Consider the following 15,029-nt stretch of genomic DNA (forward strand, 5'->3'; position numbering starts at 1 on the left):
AAATGTTGTTTAATAAACCGAAAAAGAATCGCTATTGGTTTTGATATAATGCGTGCACGGCTGCGAAATTTCACGTTTTCAATAGGCCTTCGTGTAATCATATAACATTCGACGAAGAATCTGACCAGCAATTTAGAACTCCTGTTCCATGGAAAGGGTTCCTCTATGTTTTTTTTCTATTTCAAATGCGTGAAGAGTTTGAAATGTCGATTCACGCGACCTTATTTTAAGTTTAGGTAACGTACCTCTTAGTTGTACAGGTAATGTTTAAAGATCACGACTCCGTCAGTGTTTGTTGAGAACAACTATTCAAGCTGTGACAGCTAATCAACCTATATGTTTCGTTCTTTAACCTTTTGTTTTAAATAGCGGTTAGAACTATTGCATGGATATGCGAGTTATCATCTGCAACTTACTAGTGACGGAAAAGAGTTAAGGCAATTCTTCAAAGTCGTTCACCACCGACTGTTTGATGTACTTTATTTTTACCGATCGGTGGAATTGGCGATAATATCGTAAATTTCTACGTCTGACAATGCATACATGTTATTTGATTGGAATTGGAAATAAACGAACCACAGATAGCGACTCAAAGGTCCTAAACGCCATGTCTTGCCACTCTTACAGGGAAGAGAAGCGACCGCCTATAGAGATCATTGTTTTCTTGAAGACTCCTTGTTCTGTTTATCAATTTTGTCTGATTTCTTTATTTTTCCAGAATGTCTTCACTTAGTAAAGGCTATTTGCGATGCTTAATATCTTATTGTTGTTATCGAATCTCCTGTTTTACGTACTTATTTAAAATTGTATTTCTTTCACTTGAATATAGTGAAGATTAAATAGGTACGAGGAAATTACGATGCCACGACAGCAGAATATACATTATTCTGAAGTGTTTCCTGCTTCCAGGTGCAGCTGGTTCTTGTAAACGTTTTGTTGAACAAGATTCTATGTTTTGGTAAAGTCATTTTCAACGAGAACAACGATATATAACCTTGAGAGACGACGTTAGTCGCCAAGAGTAGATGGTTTTGAAGAGAGTGTTTTCAAAACAGATGAGACCTCTCTGCACATTAGACGTTTTCCCACCGATGTGATATCCTACAACCCGCGACTGTCAACGTACTGTTAAAACAAGAGCGCCTTTACAAAATTATCATTTTAGGAGCTTGAAAGTCACCATGAAACTTTGTCGTATTGAACACCTTGAAGAAGTTGTGTGCGAGAACGAGACATCAGCCAGAGTGCGATCATCTAATTGGTCACAAGATAAGAAATATGAAATATTTTTCGCAGGAATCCATAAGCATATTGAAGGATTTAAAAGACGTATTAAATCGCTTATTACGTTTTCGTGTAATAATTGTGATAAAAAAATTAAAGTTATGAAATTCTTCTGTTCAGTTTCTACTAGAAAGAGAAAAGAATGAGTAAATTAAATTGCACGTTTAAAGGCAATTGAGCGAGGGTGAAAACGTTGAATACTGTAGGCTCGATGATGTCGTTTGAAGACACGTTAGCACATTATCAAATTACTTTTGGCTTTGGTAGACAAGGAAGAGTGTTATTTTATTTACGGTTATATGTAAAGCTGTCATTATATTTGTGTTTGTTTAGTTTGCGAAATGAGATATTTTGAAACGTTAATGATTAATTTTGAAAACAGTAAAAGGAAGAAAACAGGAAGTGACGTGCTTGTGGTGTAGTGGTTATCACATCCGCTTTACACGCGGAAGGTCCGAGGTTCGAACCCTGGCAGGCACATATTTATTATTTAAATCGTTTGTTTCCTTTAATTCAGTTGGTAAGAACGTGGAACGAAATTTTCATCATAAATTCAGTGTCAGAGCGTGAGACGGTTCTGAGATGTCACAGGATTTACACACTTTTTCCTTTCTTGTAACCACCTTCCGAAATTCGTATAAATGTTGTTTAATAAACCGAAAAAGAATCGCTATTGGTTTTGGATATAATGCGTGCACGGCTGCGAAATTTCACGTTTTCAATAGGCCTTCGTGTAATCATATAACATTCGACGAAGAATCTGACCAGCAATTTAGAACTCCTGTTCCATGGAAAGGGTTCCATGAGGTTTTTTTTCTATTTCAAATGCGTGAAGAGTGTGAAACGTCGATTCACGCGACCTTATTTTAAGTTTAGGTAACGTACCTTCTTAGTTGTACAGGTAATGTTTAAAGATCACGACTCCGTCAGTGTTTGTTGAGAACAACTATTCAAGCTGTGACAGCTAATCAACCTATATGTTTCGTTCTTTAACCTTTTGTTTTAAATAGCGGTTAGAACTATTGCATGGATATGCGAGTTATCATCTGCAACTTACTAGTGACGGACAAGAGTTAAGGCAATTCTTCAAAGTCGTTCACCACCGACTGTTTGATGTACTTTATTTTTACCGATCGGTGGAATTGGCGATAATATCGTAAATTCCCCTACGTCTGACAATGCATACATGTTATTTGATTGGAATTGGAAATAAACGAACCACAGATAGCGACTCAAAGGTCCTAAACGCCATGTCTTGCCACTCTTACAGGGAAGAGAAGCGACCGCCTATAGAGATCATTGTTTTCTTGAAGACTCCTTGTTCTGTTTATCAATTTTTGTCTGATTTCTTTATTTTTCCAGAATGTCTTCACTTAGTAAAGGCTATTTGCGATGCTTAATATCTTATTGTTGTTATCGAATCTCCTGTTTTACGTACTTATTTAAAAATTGTATTTCTTTCACTTGAATATAGTGAAGATTAAATAGGTACGAGGAAATTACGATGCCACGACAGCAGAATATACATTATTCTGAAGTGTTTCCTGCTTCCAGGTGCAGCTGGTTCTTGTAAACGTTTTTGTTGAACAAGATTCTATGTTTTGGTAAAGTCATTTTCAACGAGAACAACGATATATAACCTTGAGAGACGACGTTAGTCGCCAAGAGTAGATGGTTTTTGAAGAGAGTGTTTTCAAAACAGATGAGACCTCTTCTGCACATTAGACGTTTTCCCACCGATGTGATATCCTACAACCCGCGACTGTCAACGTACTGTTAAAACAAGAGCGCCTTTACAAAATTATCATTTTAGGAGCTTGAGAGTCACCATGAAACTTTGTCGTATTGAACACCTTGAAGAAGTTGTGTGCGAGAACGAGACATCAGCCAGAGTGCGATCATCTAATTGGTCGCAAGATAAGAAATATGAAATATTTTTCGCAGGATCCATAAGCATATTGAAGGATTTAAAAGACGTATTAAATCGCTTATTACGTTTTCGTGTAATAATTGTGATAAAAAAATTAAAGTTATGAAATTCTTCTGTTCAGTTTCTACTAGAAAGAGAAAAGAATGAGTAAATTAAATTGCACGTTTAAAGGCAATTGAGCGAGGTGTGAAAACGTTGAATACTGTAGGCTCGATGATGTCGTTTGAAGACACGTTAGCACATTATCAAATTACTTTTGGCTTTGGTAGACAAGGAAGAGTGTTATTTTATTTACGGTTATATGTAAAGCTGTCATTATATTTGTGTTTGTTTAGTTTGCGAAATGAGATATTTTGAAACGTTAATGATTAATTTTGAAAACAGTAAAAGGAAGAAAACAGGAAGTGACGTGCTTGTGGTGTAGTGGTTGTCACATCCGCTTTATATGCGGAAGGTCCCAGTTTCGACCCTGGCAGGCACATATTTATTATTTAAATCGTTTGTTTCCTTTAATTCAGTTGGTAAGAACGTGGAACGAAATTTTCATCATAAATTCAGTGTCAGAGCGTGAGACGGTTCTGAGATGTCACAGGATTTACACACTTTTTCCTTTTCTTGTAACCACCTTCCGAAATTCGTATAAATGTTGTTTAATAAACCGAAAAAGAATCGCTATTGGTTTTGATATAATGCGTGCACGGCTGCGAAATTTCACGTTTTCAATAGGCCTTCGTGTAATCATATAACATTCGACGAAGAATCTGACCAGCAATTTAGAACTCCTGTTCCATGGAAAGGGTTCATTATGGGTTTTTTTTCTATTTCAAATGCGTGAAGAGTTTGAAATGTCGATTCACGCGACCTTATTTTAAGTTTAGGTAACGTACCTTCTTAGTTGTACAGGTAATGTTTAAAGATCACGACTCCGTCAGTGTTTGTTGAGAACAACTATTCAAGCTGTGACAGCTAATCAACCTATATGTTTCGTTCTTTAACCTTTTGTTTTAAATAGCGGTTAGAACTATTGCATGGATATGCGAGTTATCATCTGCAACTTACTAGTGACGGAAAAGAGTTAAGGCAATTCTTCAAAGTCGTTCACCACCGACTGTTTGATGTACTTTATTTTTACCGATCGGTGGAATTGGCGATAATATCGTAACTTCCCCTACGTCTGACAATGCATACATGTTATTTGATTGGAATTGGAAATAAACGAACCACAGATAGCGACTCAAAGGTCCTAAACGCCATGTCTTGCCACTCTTACAGGGAAGAGAAGCGACCGCCTATAGAGATCATTGTTTTCTTGAAGACTCCTTGTTCTGTTTATCAATTTTTGTCTGATTTCTTTATTTTTCCAGAATGTCTTCACTTAGTAAAGGCTATTTGCGATGCTTAATATCTTATTGTTGTTATCGAATCTCCTGTTTTACGTACTTATTTAAAAATTGTATTTCTTTCACTTGAATATAGTGAAGATTAAATAGGTACGAGGAAATTACGATGCCACGACAGCAGAATATACATTATTCTGAAGTGTTTCCTGCTTCCAGGTGCAGCTGGTTCTTGTAAACGTTTTTGTTGAACAAGATTCTATGTTTTGGTAAAGTCATTTTCAACGAGAACAACGATATATAACCTTGAGAGACGACGTTAGTCGCCAAGAGTAGATGGTTTTTGAAGAGAGTGTTTTCAAAACAGATGAGACCTCTTCTGCACATTAGACGTTTTCCCACCGATGTGATATCCTACAACCCGCGACTGTCAACGTACTGTTAAAACAAGAGCGCCTTTACAAAATTATCATTTTAGGAGCTTGAGAGTCACCATGAAACTTTGTCGTATTGAACACCTTGAAGAAGTTGTGTGCGAGAACGAGACATCAGCCAGAGTGCGATCATCTAATTGGTCGCAAGATAAGAAATATGAAATATTTTTCGGAGGAATCCATAAGCATATTGAAGGATTTAAAGACGTATTAAATCGCTTATTACGTTTTCGTGTAATAATTGTGATAAAAAAATTAAAGTTATGAAATTCTTCTGTTCAGTTTCTACTAGAAAGAGAAAAGAATGAGTAAATTAAATTGCACGTTTAAAGGCAATTGAGCGAGGGTGAAAACGTTGAATACTGTAGGCTCGATGATGTCGTTTGAAGACACGTTAGCACATTATGAAATTACTTTTGGCTTTGGTAGACAAGGAAGAGTGTTATTTTATTTACGGTTATATGTAAAGCTGTCATTATATTTGTGTTTGTTTAGTTTGCGAAATGAGATATTTTGAAACGTTAATGATTAATTTTGAAAAGAGTAAAAGGAAGAAAACAGGAAGTGACGTGCTTGTGGTGTAGTGGTTGTCACATCCGCTTTATATGCGGAAGGTCCCAGTTTCGACCCTGGCAGGCACATATTTATTATTTAAATCGTTTGTTTCCTTTAATTCAGTTGATAAGAACGTGGAACTAAATTTATATCATAAATTCACTGTCAGAGCGTGAGACGGTTCTGAGATGTCACAGGATTTACACAGTTTTTTCCTTTTCTTGTAACCACCTTCCAAAATTCGTATAAATGTTGTTTAATAAACCGAAAAAGAATCGCTATTGGTTTTGGATATAATGCGTGCACGGCTGCGAAATTTCACGTTTTCAATAGGCCTTCGTGTAATCATATAACATTCGACGAAGAATCTGACCAGCAATTTAGAACTCCTGTTCCATGGAAAGGGTTCCTCTATGTTTTTTTTCTATTTCAAATGCGTGAAGAGTTTGAAATGTCGATTCACGCGACCTTATTTTAAGTTTAGGTAACGTACCTTCTTAGTTGTACAGGTAATGTTTAAAGATCACGACTCCGTCAGTGTTTGTTGAGAACAACTATTCAAGCTGTGACAGCTAATCAACCTATATGTTTCGTTCTTTAACCTTTTGTTTTAAATAGCGGTTAGAACTATTGCATGGATATGCGAGTTATCATCTGCAACTTACTAGTGACGGAAAAGAGTTAAGGCAATTCTTCAAAGTCGTTCACCACCGACTGTTTGATGTACTTTATTTTTACCGATCGGTGGAATTGGCGATAATATCGTAACTTCCCCTACGTCTGACAATGCATACATGTTATTTGATTGGAATTGGAAATAAACGAACCACAGATAGCGACTCAAAGGTCCTAACCGCCATGTCTTGCCACTCTTACAGGGAAGAGAAGCGACCGCCTATAGAGATCATTGTTTTCTTGAAGACTACTTGTTCTGTTTATCAATTTTTGTCTGATTTCTTTATTTTTCCAGAATGTCTTCACTTAGTAAAGGCTTTTTGCCGTGCTTAATATCTTATTGTTGTTATCGAATCTCCTCTTTTACGTACTTATTTAAAAATTGTATTTCTTTCACTTGAATATAGTGAAGATTAAATAGGTACGAGGAAATTACGATGCCACGACAGCAGAATATACATTATTCTGAAGTGTTTCCTGCTTCCAGGTGCAGCTGGTTCTTGTAAACGTTTTTGTTGAACAAGATTCTATGTTTTGGTAAAGTCATTTTCAACGAGAACAACGATATATAACCTTGAGAGACGACGTTAGTCGCCAAGAGTAGATGGTTTTGAAGAGAGTGTTTTCAAAACAGATGAGACCTCTTCTGCACATTAGACGTTTTCCCACCGATGTGATATCCTACAACCCGCGACTGTCAACGTACTGTTAAAACAAGAGCGCCTTTACAAAATTATCATTTTAGGAGCTTGAAAGTCACCATGAAACTTTGTCGTATTGAACACCTTGAAGAAGTTGTGTGCGAGAACGAGACATCAGCCAGAGTGCGATCATCTAATTGGTCGCAAGATAAGAAATATGAAATATTTTTCGGAGGATCCATAAGCATATTGAAGGATTTAAAAGACGTATTAAATCGCTTATTACGTTTTCGTGTAATAATTGTGATAAAAAAATTAAAGTTATGAAATTCTTCTGTTCAGTTTCTACTAGAAAGAGAAAAGAATGAGTAAATTAAATTGCACGTTTAAAGGCAATTGAGAGAGGTGTGAAAACGTTGAATACTGTAGGCTCGATGATGTCGTTTGAAGACACGTTAGCACATTATGAAATTACTTTTGGCTTTGGTAGACAAGGAAGAGTGTTATTTTATTTACGGTTATATGTAAAGCTGTCATTATATTTGTGTTTGTTTAGTTTGCGAAATGAGATATTTGAAACGTTAATGATTAATTTTGAAAACAGTAAAAGGAAGAAAACAGGAAGTGACGTGCTTGTGGTGTAGTGGTTATCACATCCGCTTTACACGCGGAAGGTCCCAGGTTCGAACCCTGGCAGGCACATATTTATTATTTAAATCGTTTGTTTCCTTTAATTCAGTTGGTAAGAACGTGGAACGAAATTTTCATCATAAATTCAGTGTCAGAGCGTGAGACGGTTCTGAGATGTCACAGGATTTACACACTTTTTTCCTTTTCTTGTAACCACCTTCCGAAATTCGTATAAATGTTGTTTAATAAACCGAAAAAGAATCGCTATTGGTTTTGGATATAATGCGTGCACGGCTGCGAAATTTCACGTTTTCAATAGGCCTTCGTGTAATCATATAACATTCGACGAAGAATCTGACCAGCAATTTAGAACTCCTGTTCCATGGAAAGGGTTCATTTATGTTTTTTTCTATTTCAAATGCGTGAAGAGTGTGGAACGTCGATTCACGCGACCTTATTTTAAGTTTAGGTAACGTACCTTCTTAGTTGTACAGGTAATGTTTAAAGATCACGACTCCGTCAGTGTTTGTTGAGAACAACTATTCTAGCTGTGACAGCTAATCAACCTATATGTTTCGTTCTTTAACCTTTTGTTTTAAATAGCGGTTAGAACTATTGCATGGATATGCGAGTTATCATCTGCAACTTACTAGTGACGGACAAGAGTTAAGGCAATTCTTCAAAGTCGTTCACCACCGACTGTTTGATGTACTTTATTTTTACCGATCGGTGGAATTGGCGATAATATCGTAACTTCCCCTACGTCTGACAATGCATACATGTTATTTGATTGGAATTGGAAATAAACGAACCACAGATAGCGACTCAAAGGTCCTAACCGCCATGTCTTACCACTCTTACAGGGAAGAGAAGCGACCGCCTTTAGAGATCATTGTTTTCTTCAAGACTTCTTGTTCTGTTTATCAATTTTTGTCTGATTTCTTTATTTTTCCAGAATGTCTTCACTTAGTAAAGGCTTTTTGCCGTGCTTAATATCTTATTGTTGTTATCGAATCTCCTCTTTTACGTACTTATTTAAAAATTGTATTTGTTTCACTTGAATATAGTGAAGATTAAATAGGTACGAGGAAATTACGATGCCACGACAGCAGAATATACATTATTCTGAAGTGTTTCCTGCTTCCAGGTGCAGCTGGTTCTTGTAAACGTTTTTGTTGAACAAGATTCTATGTTTTGGTAAAGTCATTTTCAACGAGAACAACGATATATAACCTTGAGAGACGACGTTAGTCGCCAAGAGTAGATGGTTTTGAAAAGAGTGTTTTCAAAACAGATGAGACCTCTTCTGCACATTAGACGTTTTCCCACCGATGTGATATCCTACAACCCGCGACTGTCAACGTACTGTTAAAACAAGAGGGCCTTTACAAAATTATCATTTTAGGAGCTTGAAAGTCACCATGAAACTTTGTCGTATTGAACACCTTGAAGAAGTTGTGTGCGAGAACGAGACATCAGCCAGAGTGCGATCATCTAATTGGTCGCAAGATAAGAAATATGAAATATTTTTCGGAGGATCCATAAGCATATTGAAGGATTTAAAAGACGTATTAAATCGCTTATTACGTTTTCGTGTAATAATTGTGATAAAAAAATTAAAGTTATGAAATTCTTCTGTTCAGTTTCTGCTAGAAAGAGAAAAGAATGAGTAAATTAAATTGCACGTTTAAAGGCAATTGAGCGAGGTGTGAAAACGTTGAATACTGTAGGCTCGATGATGTCGTTTGAAGACACGTTAGCACATTATCAAATTACTTTTGGCTTTGGTAGACAAGGAAGAGTGTTATTTTATTTACGGTTATATGTAAAGCTGTCATTATATTTGTGTTTGTTTAGTTTGCGAAATGAGATATTTTGAAACGTTAATGATTAATTTTGAAAACAGTAAAAGGAAAAAAACAGGAAGTGACGTGCTTGTAGTGTAGTGGTTATCACATCCGCTTAACACGCGGAAGGTCCCAGGTTCGATCCCTGGCAGGCACATATTATTTATTGGAAAGCGCCGGTTCTCGTCATCGAGTACAGACGTGTTTTTTGAGCTCTCATTGCCTTAGTGTAAATTTAACAGCTAAGCTTAGTGAGCGTGTAGTTTTTTTTTTGCCAGATTTTTTTTTTTCCAAGTTGTTTGACGATGTCTTCATCAACCAAGAAGGTCATGGAAGTTATGCGTCGTACAGTTTTTTGTGGAAACGACTAATTCAAGCCATGGGGACGTTATCCATTCTGTTATTTCTACGTTTGGTGCTGCTTCGGTCACTGCTGTAGTTCCTCGCCCGGGTGGATATGAGGTAACTTTTGTTCTTCCCGCCGATGTGGACCTGGCTATAGATGCTGGTCTAACTGTAAATGGTGTGCACTGTTCGGCTAATGGTGTCACTAAACGTACTATTACTGTGTCATTTATGGACGTACCCGAATATATCGACGATGATATTATACTAAATAAACTTAAAGATTATGATTGTGAAGTGAAAAGCCCTATTGTGTGGAAGAGGGACCAGGGCATATACTTAGGTATACGCCATGTTCGTGTGTGTTTTAGTGAGAAGTGTATCTCTTTGCCGTACGTAGTAAAGTTTTTGATCCTTTGGGCAAGGCGGTAATGGTAAAAGTGAAGCATGATCGCCAGTCAAAAGTATGTAATTTATGTTTGGGGCGGATCATCTATATCGCGATTGCCCCAGTTTATATGCCGACATTGTCATATGCAGGGTCACGTCCGTCAACGTTGTCCCAAGCTTGTTGTTCCTCGAACTTCCTCTAGTGACGACGCTGAAGTGGCCACGCCTACTACTTCTCGTGACGCCGCTGAAGTAGACACGGCTGCTCCCTCTCGTGCAGTGCCTCATGATGTTGACACCATTTCTGTTTGTCCACGCGTTGATTCGGAGGTTCCCCTTTCAAAGGAGGCTGCAGCTACCCATCGGGTGGTGGACGATGTTTCTGCCCGACGATCGACGGTTTCTGGTGGGGCCAGGGAACGGGCAAGTAGTCACCCCTGCTGCAGGACGCAATTTTGATCGTCACTTCCCGCCACTTCCGGTTAGTGGTGTGAGTACCGCCGGCGATGTGGAGGTGCCTCTTCCTCGTCGTTGAGGTATGCTAGTGTGGTGGCAATGTCTCCTGGTGACACTTCTAAGAAGGGCAGTGGACGAAAACGGGTGTCGGACGTGCCAATACTACGGATATCTCGGGCGAAGGCGAAGGCGGTGTCGCAGCCTTAAATGTGTTTTTTGTGACAGTTTGTTTGTTTCAGTTCGTGTAAGACTGTCATTTATTGTTATTTTAACTTTGTGCATATTTGCTTAGATCTTTACATTTATTCTTGTTATTTTTGTGTTTGTGACAGTTTCCTTTCAATTCTTGTACCTTTACTTTCTCTTTAGCATGGTACATTTACTAAGGGTGGGAGTTTTGAATTGTAATGGGTTGCGTAATGTTAGTAAGCTGGCTTATTATCTGGATTACTTTGTTACTAATTTTGATGTTGTTTGTTTACAGGAAACGTTTTTTACTGATGATTTTCATGATGTCGTTCTGAAATTTTGGCCAGGTGTAGTTTTTTTTTAATAATTCTACTTCTGGCCGACAAGGGGTTGCCATCTTGGTACAGCAGTTTTTGTGTGATAATGTTACATTCGTTTCTTCTGATGGGGTGGGTAGGGTTCTGACAGTCAAATTCAGTTTCGAGTCTTTGTCTTATCTGTTATCATCTGTGTACGCTCCTCGCGATATCTCCGAGCGACGGAATTTTTCCAAAACTTGGAGTATTGTTTGGATGGTTGCACGGGATTGCTTGTTGTGGGAGATTTTAATTGTGTGGTGGATGTGGCACGCGATCGATTTCCGGTCCGTTTCTACCGTGACGCCAGCCGTTCGGCTTTGTCCAGTTTCTTAATAGGTTTGATTTGCTTGATGCGCATTCACTCATATCGCCGACTACACCTGGTTTCACATGGAAGCGTTTTGTTAATGGTGAGATGATGTCGTCTCGTATTGACAGGGTTTTGCTTTCTTCTACCTTGCAGGGGACTGTCCAACGTTTCCGTACGTTGTGGTTTCCTGCTACAGATCACGCTTTATTGGGCTTCGACCTTACTCTGCGACCAATTGTCAGAGGTCCTAATTTCTGGCACTTCAATAACCAGTTATTGAGGGATGCCGAATATGTGAAAGCCATTAAGCTGTTGATCGCCAGAAGTCGTAGTTGGTCAGTCTATGGGACTGATAAAATTAAGTGGTATGAACAATTGAAATGCGCGTTCCGTTTACTTACCGAGCGTTATTCGATTCTTCGTGCGCGGGCATCCCGTTCTCGCAAATGTCAGCTTGAGTCGTCCATCAATCGTGAGCTTCGAAAACTGTCCCGTTTCCCTGGTAGGTCTAAGGTCAAATTGTATGAACTTGAAGATGCATTGGAGACTTTGGATCACGATACCATAGAGGGGCGAGGATTCGATCTCATATTCGTTGGTTTGAGGAGGGTGAGAGATCTACGTCTTACTTTCTTCGTATGGAAAAGGTCCGTCAAAGCAGAATTGAGTTTCGATCCATGCTCACTGATAGGGGTGTGGAGGTGTCCGGTGTGGAAGATATCGCTGCTGTTTTACATCAGTATTATTCCGCACTGTACTCTAAGGATATCGTTCTGCAGGCAGACATAGATTTAGTTCTCTCATTTGTTGATCGAACTCTTTCCAGTGAACAAGCTAATATTTGTGATGCTCCATTCACGGTTCCGGAAGTTATCGCTGCTTTAGACAGTTTACCGCTGGGCAAATCTCCTGGTTTGGATGGTTTTACCTCCGAATTTTTCAAATATTTTCTCTCTCTTTTTGTTGACGACTTTTATCTGTCTTGTCTCAACTGTTCCACTCTCCACAGTTGCTCCGTACAATGTGTTCTGGGGTAATTGTTCCTATCCCGAAAGGCGGGGATCGACGGTTGGCGGCTAACAGCCGGCCTTTGACATTGCTTTGTACTGACTATAAGCTTTTGGCCAAAGTGCTGGCTCGTCGCCTTTCGTCTGTGATCTCCAGTTTAGTTTCAGATGACCAATCGGGTGTATACCTGGACGGGACGTTGCTGATACTCCGTTAACACTCGTTTTGCTATTGCAATCTTTAGCACGTACCGGCCAGGGTGGAATCTTTTTGAAGCTCGATCAGATGCAAGCCTTTGATCGGGTGGCCTATGACTATCTATTTCAACTTCTTCTGCGTATGGGTTTTGGTTCTACTTTTGTTCATTGGGTTCGTCTTTGCTATACTTCTATTTCTAGTTGTGTAAAGTTTAATGGATTTCTCACTAATGATTTTGCTATTACTCGGGGTATTCGTCAAGGATGCCCAATGTCTGCTCTACTTTACGTTCTCAGTGTCGAACCGTTACGAAATATGTTAGTCCATAATGTACATATTACTGGTATTGGTGGTGATGTGCTACTCACCACGCCTTCACTTACTTATCAGCATGCTGATGATACCACCTTAACCTTACGAGACGCCGAATCTTTGCCGCATGTGTTGGATGTCTGCCGAACTTTTGGCAAAGCTACTGGTGGGAAGATCAACTGGACCAAGAGTCAGGGTTTGTGGGTTGGGTGTTTGGCCTCTTCTGCAGACTTCGTCCTTGGTGAGTTGAGAATTTCCCAGGATCCTATTCGGATTTTGGGAATAGTTTTCCACTCTAATTTCGATGTCATGCTGCAAGATACGTGGCAGGGTGTATTGCGCAGGGTATCTCGTGTCTTGGTGTCGTGGCGATTTCGTTCTTTGTCGCTAAAGGGTAAATCTCTTGTGGTGAACTCCTTGGTGGCATCGGTGTTATGGTACCCGTTGAATATACTCCCGTTGCCAAGACAGTTTGAGGCTCGATTTCGCAAATGTATACTGGATTTTATTTGGCGGGGAGGTATACATAAAGTGGCATACGGTATTCTGATTCGGAGTTATGATTGTGGAGGTATCAACTTGGTTGATGTTAACACTCGTAAACTCGCATTCCGTTTGAAGTTGTTGCAGCGTTGTTTGGATGCTTCTTGTCCTTCCACCTTGCGACAACTTCTTTCTGGATTTTTTCTTGTTATGGTAATCTCTCTTTGGGCTTTCGGATTCTTCAATGCCGTATTTTGCCACGTTTTGTGAAATCGTTACCTTTCTATATTCAGGAAATGTTTCATGCCTGGAAGGTTCTTCTTGGGGATAAAGGGATTGTCCCAGCTCCTCTTTCCCCACAAATTTTGATGAACCTTTGTTTTCAATCCGGCTATTGTTGATGTTCGCCACCGAACATTTCATTTTCCTGAATTTATTAACGCAGGTTTGGTTCAGGTCCGCCATTTAATGTACGAGGTGCTCCCTGCTTTTCTTCCGGTGGGGGCAGTGATTGAAATGTGTACGGACGCTGACCCGTTGGCCAATGCCCGCACAATTTTTCACATTTTCATATGCTCAAGGAGGCGTTGCCTGTGGACTGGTTGCCGATTTTGTCCACCCAGCCGGCTCCTCTTCCGTCGTCCACATGTGTTGTGGATTTATATTTTCTGGACCACTCCGATAATCGAGTTCATTTTCAAGGTTTATCTGTGCGGCAACTGGTGGGATATTTACAGTTTTCACTCGCTACTAATTTCCCTGCTCCCTTCTACTGGGGGGATATTGTTCCTCCTGGAGACTGGAAACGCATTCGTAAAAAACGCTTATTCTTCTTTTGTGGGTTTTTTGTTTGTGATGTGGATTATTTACTCTGGTTGCGGGCGATTACCACTAATGTCAAGCTGATACATATGGACAGACATCCCACAGGGTTGTGCACTTTCTGTTCCCAGGCGCCGGAAACCATAGACCATCTGTTTTTCCAATGTCCTTTTGTACAGCCCTTGTGGTCATATGTATATAAATTATTGGCATTTTATTTTGGATGTCCCATATCAAACTGGGTATGGAGGAGATGCCTCTTAGTGGGATCTCATCCTTCGTTACCCAGGAGATGCTGGAACATATTCCGTTTAATTACAAGTTTGGCACGTCAGGTTATATGTTCTGCTCGTTCAGTTTCTTTGGCACGAAATCGCGTCATTCATTTAATTTCCATGTTTAAAGTGCGTGTACGGAGACATATATATCTTCATTATCATAGATCTTTGTTACATAACTCATTAAATGTTTTTTATTCTGTGTATTCTTATGTTGGTAGCTTGGTAACCCAAGGTGCCCAAGGTTATTCTTGTGTACGTTGTTAAGATAAGTTGTTATTTCATTATATTTTTGTTACCAATGAAAGATCCATTGATTTCTTGTTTGTTAATGTTCATTATAATGTTTGTTGGATTACCTGCTGTTCCAATTACCTCTTTTATTTCTTTTTCCTTAATTTTATTAACTTTGTGGTAATTTTCAGCATGGTAATCTATAGAGTTATTGTTACATGCTAATTCATTAACTTGTGTTTTATTTGTTGTATTTCTGTGTATACCCCCTCGTTGAGGTGGGATAAATAAAGAGAAAAAAAAAAAAAAACA

At 38.9% G+C, this 15,029-nt stretch overlaps 1 protein-coding gene and 3 non-coding genes across 4 annotated transcripts in view; 3 read left to right on the plus strand and 1 right to left on the minus strand.

The window, feature by feature from the left end:
- The window catches only part of LOC143238261 (uncharacterized), a 76,724-nt gene that overhangs the window by 45,004 nt on the left and 16,691 nt on the right, over positions 1–15,029 (minus strand). The gene's annotated exons all lie outside the window — the stretch shown is intronic.
- Positions 1,692–1,764, plus strand: TRNAV-UAC (transfer RNA valine (anticodon UAC)). The gene has a single exon. It is a non-coding gene; the product is annotated as a tRNA-Val (tRNA).
- TRNAV-UAC (transfer RNA valine (anticodon UAC)) lies at positions 7,486–7,558 on the plus strand. Its single transcript has one exon. It is a non-coding gene; the product is annotated as a tRNA-Val (tRNA).
- Positions 9,418–9,490, plus strand: TRNAV-AAC (transfer RNA valine (anticodon AAC)). The gene has a single exon. It is a non-coding gene; the product is annotated as a tRNA-Val (tRNA).

This window comes from Tachypleus tridentatus, chromosome 13 (assembly GCF_004210375.1).
Source record: "Tachypleus tridentatus isolate NWPU-2018 chromosome 13, ASM421037v1, whole genome shotgun sequence".
Taxonomy (NCBI): Eukaryota; Metazoa; Arthropoda; class Merostomata; order Xiphosura; family Limulidae; genus Tachypleus; species Tachypleus tridentatus.